The sequence below is a fragment of the Pygocentrus nattereri genome, chromosome 23, assembly GCF_015220715.1.
Source record: "Pygocentrus nattereri isolate fPygNat1 chromosome 23, fPygNat1.pri, whole genome shotgun sequence".
NCBI lineage: Eukaryota > Metazoa > Chordata > Actinopteri > Characiformes > Serrasalmidae > Pygocentrus > Pygocentrus nattereri.
This window is the reverse complement of record NC_051233.1, coordinates 16,309,187-16,317,344: the sequence shown is the minus strand read 5'-3', so window position 1 is coordinate 16,317,344 and position 8,158 is coordinate 16,309,187. Positions and strand designations below refer to the sequence as shown.

General features: G+C 37.5%; 1 protein-coding gene across 1 annotated transcript in view; it reads right to left on the bottom strand.

The window, feature by feature from the left end:
- si:ch211-202f5.2 (uncharacterized protein LOC795181 homolog) overlaps positions 1-8,158 on the bottom strand; it is a 13,364-nt gene extending 5,206 nt beyond the window's left edge. The window contains exon 1 of the mRNA XM_017682858.2: positions 7,945-8,158. The gene's annotated coding sequence lies outside the window, so the exon portion shown is untranslated. The remainder of the gene's footprint in view (positions 1-7,944) is intronic.

The window sequence follows — 8,158 nt, the reverse complement described above, 5'->3', positions numbered from 1 at the left end:
TTTGGGATATAGCGTTATCTTCATGTTCATGTATGAATGTATTTTATAGGTTTTTATATATTATCTTAACCATGATGGTGTTTTGTGTTTGTTAATTAGGTCAGCATGTGGCCTCTAAGACCTTCTGATTAAACTGGCATGAGAGCACAAATCCAAAGAAATGCTTTCAATCAAATGATTCTGATTGTTTTAAAGCCTAATAATAGGTAATTAATAAACAGAAGCACGCCTACCCTAAATGTTATGAGTAAGCAGCTGTATATAGCATTTATGATTTGTTGGCTCAAAAATGTTCAGTCATGCATTTGTGAGGCAGTGGTTGGATGCATCACAAATAGTGATGAGTCTGGCTATAGGCAGGAGGTGGAACACCTGGAGAGTTGGTGCAGTGAGAACAATCTCTGCATCAATGTGAAGAAGACAAAGGAGATGATTATGGATTTCAGAAGGGGCAACACCATCCCTCCCCTCCCCCTACATTTCGGTGGATCTGCAGTGGAAGTGGTCTCCAGCTATAGGTACTTGGTACACCTAAGTAACAATCTTACCTGGAGTAATAACACTTCCAGCCTGATCAGGAAGGCATATCAGCGCCTCTACTTCCTCAGAAGGCTAAGGCGTGCTGGACTTGGGAGCTCAGTCCTCATCTCATTCTACAGATGTGTGGTGGAGAGCGTTCTGTGCTCCAGCATCACCGTGTGGCACAGAAGCTGCTCTGTGGCAGAAAGGAAAGCTCTGCAGAGGGTGGTGAAGGCTGCACAGAGGACTGTTGGAGTCAGCCTTCCCACCACCATGGACATTTACACCTCCAGATGCAGGAAAATGGCCACTGGCATCATGAAGGACACCACCCATCCAGCACACACACTTTTTGTTCCGCTCCCCTCAGGTAGGAGGTTGCGAAGCATTAAGTGCAAAACAACCAGACTGAGGAACAGCTTCTTCCCTGAAGCTGTAAGACTCTTAAATTCCAATTAGACAATCACTGCAATGGCACTTCATGTCCACTTATTTATTGCTGCTTTACTGAATCAGTGCCTCCACTATCAGTGCATCCACACGTGTCACTTTATACATTACCAGCATTTAGATGTACACCTCCTACCTTGTACTCATACTGCTGTGGTCCATGCTGCTGTTATTTGTCCACTCCTTTATTTGCACCTTCTATTTGGGCCATTCCACCGAATGGGTGCCATTTGCCTGCTGTAACTCTTACAAATTAAACTGAATTTTGTATCTTTTTTCAACTCTGAATCTAATAATACATATATTTAACTATTCAAAACATGTATTGGTCAATCTCAGGCTGCTTTATTTAATTTTTTACAATCTCAGTCCTGTTACCAAAACTCATGTGACATTTAAAAAGCATATTTAATAGAATGGCAACTAATTCCTTTGATTTCCCCTCAAAAAAGGGAAGTTTATTTTAAAGAAATGATTGACTACATGTTCAAATAATTGATATTTATGACTAAAAATCACTATATATGCATGCATGTTGTATTTTTCTAAAACATACAAAGCCATTTTTATCTTTTTAAGAAGATCCAAACCTAAAATTGATCAAATTGTTTGTCATGTAATTTATTAAACAAATGGATAAATGATGGACCAAACATAATTGGTAAAAAAAAGGGGTTTATGTTTATTTTTTTTTAGAAAAAATAATCATGTAACAGGAATGAACACTGGGTAACAGGAATGAACACTGGGTAACAGAGACATGTGTCATATGTGTGTGTGCGTGTGTGTGTGTGAGAAAACAAATTTGTCAGGCCTTTTCTAAGAGATCTTCTCTAGTGTGGCCCAGAGCTCTTTTTCGATTTCCATATAGAGTCCTGTGACTGGCCTCAGGGGTGGGATGATACACAAAACATCCTCAAAAAGGTACCAAAGCAAGTCTTCACGTGTTGGCCAGAAAAATCTGTTGACCCCCATTTTGTGCATGCAACGGACCTCAACATGTGTTTCACTTGTATCTATGATGATGCCAGGGTATAGGTCACCCTCATACTTCACCACACACCATTTGCCAACAACTTCAGGACTTTGCCACTGAATTTCCATGGCTGTGGGAGCCGTCTGTCGATGACTGAACGTGAAATGCTTTGCATTAAAGCAGTCACAGGTCAGGTTTTGCTTTGTTGTGCACAAGCAGCTGATGTCCCTGTATGTCAGTTCTCCTTGGGCTAGGGTCACTGCCTGCCTGAATTGGTGGCACATTATTGGGCATCTCCAAAACTGCTTTCTCAACTCCTTTCTCGGTGACAAAAAAGAACTTGATTGTTGTTTCTGCCTTTTGCAACACAGCATACAGCTCTGAAGCATTAGGAATGTCTGTCCCTTTGCTGACCAGACTGTCAGCTCTCCTCTTCAGGGCTCCTCCCACACCATCTGGGGCACCCTTCCCATGGCTCGCCTCAAAGAAGTTCCATGTCCCAGCAGTGAATCCTCATCTGAACAGCTCAGTACAAAACATGAAAAAATTTCCCACGAGTGCTAGGGCCTTCGCTGTAAAAATGGATTGTGGAGACCTCTGGATGTGCACTCTGCACATAATTAAGCACTGGTGACAAGTGCTGCTAAATTGCTGGTGGGCCCTTTTGTCTTGAGGGGGACACTGTACAGAAGGACATCGGGCGGGGGGATGTATGCACATAAAGCACACCTGTATGCAGTGTTGCCTGTTGGTGTGATGCTCCAAAGTGGACTGCCTGTATTTCTGTACTATACTTGCAGAGGTAATTTTTGGAAAAGTCAACATGAATTAGAAATTTATGTGCTTTCAAGCCATGTCTCAGTGCCCTGTAGTGGCTAAACTGATTATTGATGTTATAAGTGTCTCTTAAACCTATGCAGTTGCAGGTTCAGCAGTTCTAGCAGTTCTTCTTGTGTGATCTGGAACTCTTTTTTTATTGTGATTTTAGATGTTTTGCCATTGGGGTCATTCTTGTGTTCCTTATCCACTATTGCACACTGGAGATAAGTCACTTGACTCTCTGCATTGTACTGGCTAGAGACTGGGCAAGAAAGGTCCTTGCATTCAGAACATTCTCCGTACATGCACTTAATGTTTTCTGTGTCGCATGTGATGACTTTTACAAGGTCATGCAGATTGACTGTGCTGATCACTTTCAAGTGGTGCAGCTTCTGCACAATAAAACCCAGATTCTCATGCATCTTGCACATGCATGTGTCCCGGTCACTCAGACTTGGATGAACAACCCAAAAAGGTTGATGCACTGGTGATAGCTGGGGACTGTGTGGAGGGGTGATGAGGTGTTGTAGAGCTTCTTTCCTGTCCTTGATTCTATGGTATGTTTCTCTCCACTTTTTGCATCGTCTGCGCTTTCCTCTCTCACTTAGGTCATTGATCCTTTTCTTCCTGCCTGATTCTAGGTCCTCCCTGTATTTTTCTCGTTCCTTCTCTAAATATCTTTCTCTCCTCTCTGGGTCAGCATCACGTTGAGCACGATAGCGTCGCTGCTTTTCTGCAGCACTTCGTGGTGGATTGGCACCCTGTAAGTATGGTATCCACATTGTGAAACTGATTTAAATCTCAACAACTTCAGTAATTTCAACTGTAAAATTTAAAAAAGGTTAATAGTAATACATTGACTAATATTCACACTAATAAATTAAAAAAACAGAGGTTTATTGTTACTGGAACTCAGTCCTGTTGCTCTTTATATGAGTAAGAGGATTGAAAGTAACAGTGCTGAGTTTTTAGCATAGAATTAGCAAAAACATAAAATATAGCTACATGGCGGCTATGCTAATAATACGAAGACACTGAGCACATTCTAGTGATTTTCCCAAAATATGTACTTTAAAAATAAACAAATAACATCTAAGAATTAATTTAGGTAACAGGACAGAACGTTGAGATTGACCTCCTCAGTCATAGTTACAATATGATCAAATATACAGAAAAATAAAGGAGGGAACTTACTTTTGGTCTTCCCATGGCCTTCAGAAGATCCAACTGATGCAACTTCCTGTTGAACATGTGACTTGTGGAATGTTCCAGATTTTTTAGATGGGTTAATGTGTTACGGTAACAGGACTGAGTGAAAACCTAGGGACACAACTAAAATGTGTATTTTAACTTAGATATTATGGATTTCTTGTGAAAAAAGTATTTTTGAAGCATAGATGGGATTTGGAGTCACACAACAATGCAAAACAAATTACATCTCTGAAGGATTTTAATAATTATATTTCATGGTAAAGGGTATAGTTAGAGAGCGGGGACAGGTAACAAATGCTATTTTTTCAGTGTTCTTTTTAATTTTTAATTATATATCTTAAATTTGCAATTAAGTCAAAGTACAAGACACTATGTTTAATAATAAAATGTATTTTACAGTTATTTTTTGCGCACATTTATACATGTAATTTCCTGGGGATGGAAATGGCACCGATTCGGCAGAATAGCTCATTTATTGTTTATGTTACTTGGGAGTTGAATGGACCGTGAGTACAATGTTTCGTTCCACCCCATGTACCACATGTGATATGAATGACAATAAAGCCTTATCTTATGTCATCTGATCTTATCTTAATTACTTGTTATTGCTTTTCATTACATTTACTTAATTTTGTTAAATGATAGAAACAAACATTTTAGGTCACACACACACACACACACACACACAGGTCATTTTACAGAAACGTCCACTTTTCTATCTAGGAGTCACTGGTGTTACCAATCCTCATTGGTGTTAAACATAAGAAAGGTAACACCATTAACATTTAAATGCATTTTACAAAATGGCTGCTACAGAGCATCAAACCACATGTTATAAGTCATGAAATATCCACTTAAAATATGTAATTAAAATCACAATTATTTAAGAATAAAGTGGGTCATACCAGTGACTTCAACTAAAATCTTCATATGAAATCATGAGCAAAATGAGAAAAATGCAGTAGATTTACCATGTACTTTTTTTCATAGATCCTGAGAAAATAGCCATATGATGTCATCAGTGTGATTTTTTTGTTATATGGGAACACCAATGACTTCCTGGGGACCATAACTTTCATTGTATATTTCATAATATTTATTTACCATTTTTTTAATCCAATTTATGTTTTCCATCCTCATATACATTATTTCCAAAAGTATTTGCTCGTCTGCCTTCACACGCATATTACCTTGAGTGAGATCCCATTCTTAATCCTTAGGGTTTAATATGATGTCGGCCCACCCTTTGCAGCTATAACAGCTTCAACCCTTCTGGGAAGGTTTTCCACAAGGGTTAGGAGTGTGTTTATGGGAATTTTTGACCATTCTTCCAGAATTTTTTGTGAGGTCAGACACTGATGTTGGCCTAGCTCACAGTCTCTGCTCTAATTTATCCCAAAGGTGTTCTATGAGTGGCAGCTTCAGAGCTTTCAATTCTATTTGTAATGCTTTTTAATGAAGATTAGCTTGCCCGATTAATGTCTTTGTCAGCAATTGGTGCATCCTACAGTAGATGAATTTACTTATTAGAAGGGGTGTCAATACTTTTGGTGTAGATAGGTAGTGTAACAGTGAGACAAAGAAAACAGGACATTATACAGTGCACCCAGAAAGTATTCACAGTGCTTTACTTTTTCTACATTTTGTTATGTTACAGCCTTATAACAAAATGGATTACATTCATTTTTTTCTGTCAAAATTGTACACACAATACCCCATAATGTTTCGCAAATTTATTACAAGTAAAAAACAAAAAAAATCACATGTACATAAGTATTCACAGCCTTTGCCATGACGCTCAAAATTGAGCTCAGGTGCATCCTGTTTCCACTGATCATCCTTCAGTTGTTTTGACAAATTGATTGGAGTCCACCTGTGGTTGATAGGACATGATTTGGTATGGCACACACCCGTTTATATATGGTCCCATAATTGACAGTACATGTCAGGGCACAAACCAAGCCATGAAGTCCAAGGAATTGTCTGTAGACTTCTGAGACAGGATTCTATTGAGGCACAGATCTGGGGAAGGGTACAGAAAAATTTCTGCAGCGTTGAAGGTTACAATGAGCACAGTGGCCTCCGTCATCCGTAAATGGAAGAAATTTGGAACCACCAGAGCACCTCCTAGAGCTGGCCACCCAGCCAATGTGAGTGATCGGGGTAGAAGACCCAAGGGTCACTCTGGCAGAGCTTCAGCATTGCTTTGTGGAGAGAGGAGAACCTTCCAGAAGGACAACCAATTGAACATCTCTGGCGAGATCTGAAAATGGCTGTGCACTGACGCTCCCCATCCAACCTGATGGAGCTTGAGAGGTTCTGCAAAGAAGAATGAGAGAAACTGCCCAAAAATAGCTGCGCCACGCTTGTAGCATCATACTCAAAAAGACTTGAGGCTGTAATTGCTGACAAAGGTGCTTCAACAAAGTATTGAGCAAAGGCTGTGAATACTTATGTACATGTGATTTTTTGTTTTTTTATTTTTAATAAATTTGCAAAACATTCAAACATTCATAGAATTTTGAGGGGATAAATGAATCTAATCCATTTTGGAATAAGGCTGTGACATAAAAAAATTTACAAAAAGTGAAGCACTGTGAATACTTTCCGGATACTGTATAACAGAATATAATATTAATATGTACACAAATACATAGTGCAAAGACATCAGCAAACATCAACTGAGGCATTCATATTCAGTGGTGCATGGGATGCAAGATAAAAGGCAGCCTAAATTTGGAAAATGATTTTGCAAAGAAGCAGTTAAAACACTGTGTAGTGAGACTACATACATGATTCCTTTAAAGGATTATTTGGGAGCAATATTATTAGTAAACCTGGTCTAAAATGATCGGTTTACAAATATATGCATATTTGCAAATATATGCCCTAATATGTCCATGATGCTTTATTGTGTGCTTCTGCTCTATTTTGTCAGGTGCCAGTTACATGTTTGCTTAATTAGTTAGTGAGCCTGAAAGCTGAATCCTTGGTGTCTGTTTACTAGTAGTCTATTGAAGGTCTAAAGAGAACATCTATGACTTAAGATGTTAATAACGTAGTTTATTAGACCATAATGATAACTATCTTGTGATGTATTATAAAATACAAGCTTATTAAATGACCAAAAACTCTAACTTGTTCGTCCTTATAAAACTTAAATAATTAAAAATATTCATCATGTGCTCCGCTTAACCATAAGAGATGACCAAATCAGATGTAATGGAAAAAAAGACTTGTTACATGTTGCAGTCATATTCCATTTATGTCCACTCTGAGCACTATAAAGAGATCAATTAATTTTAAATCAACATCAAACCCTGTGCTGTTTTTTTTTTCTTTTTTCTTAAGAAGACTGGATGTATACACAATAATGAATCACTATTCTTTAACTTATTAGGAGATTATGATTATGAGATAATTTCCCTTGCCACTCATAAGCATTTATTTGAAGTTCATTGATCAAATTGACAATTATTGACAGTTATTTGTTTCTTATCAATAGACATGTATTGTTATATGTCTAATTTTGAGATTTTTGTACTTTTCAAGAAATAATGCTTGAAAAGCACAATTGTCTGCCAAGAGAAAAGAGAAAATCAGATGAGAAAATGACTTAAAACAAGTAAAAAAAAATGTCTAGAAATACGTTAAATAATCTTGTGATATTTATACAGCAATTTCAAAATAAATGAGATATTTTATATATGTATATATATATATATATATATATATATATATATATATATATATATATATATATATATATATATTAGATATTTTACAAGATCTAAGATTATTTCAAACGCCAAGGTTCATTTTTTAGCTTTTCTTCATTCATTTTCAATAATTTTTTCACACCTATATTTTGGTGAATTTTTACTATTTAACTGAAGTAAACAAAACTGGAGTGGTGTTTCAGCTGAAGAAACCCTTTACTAATTTTTGTAATTTGGTTTTTGCCTTACCTCTCAGTATATACAGGTTTCTGGTAGTCCTTTGTAGTTCCAGGAGTGATACTGCTCTCATGGAGCCATCCATATCAACACAGACAGCTGGCTAAATTCACTGTCCACTATAGACCAGTTATTCTTGTTTTCTTCAAGTGTTCCAATCATGTCTTTACCAGCTGGTTTAGCACCTGTTTACATACACGTATGAATGCTCACAAACATATTTTCC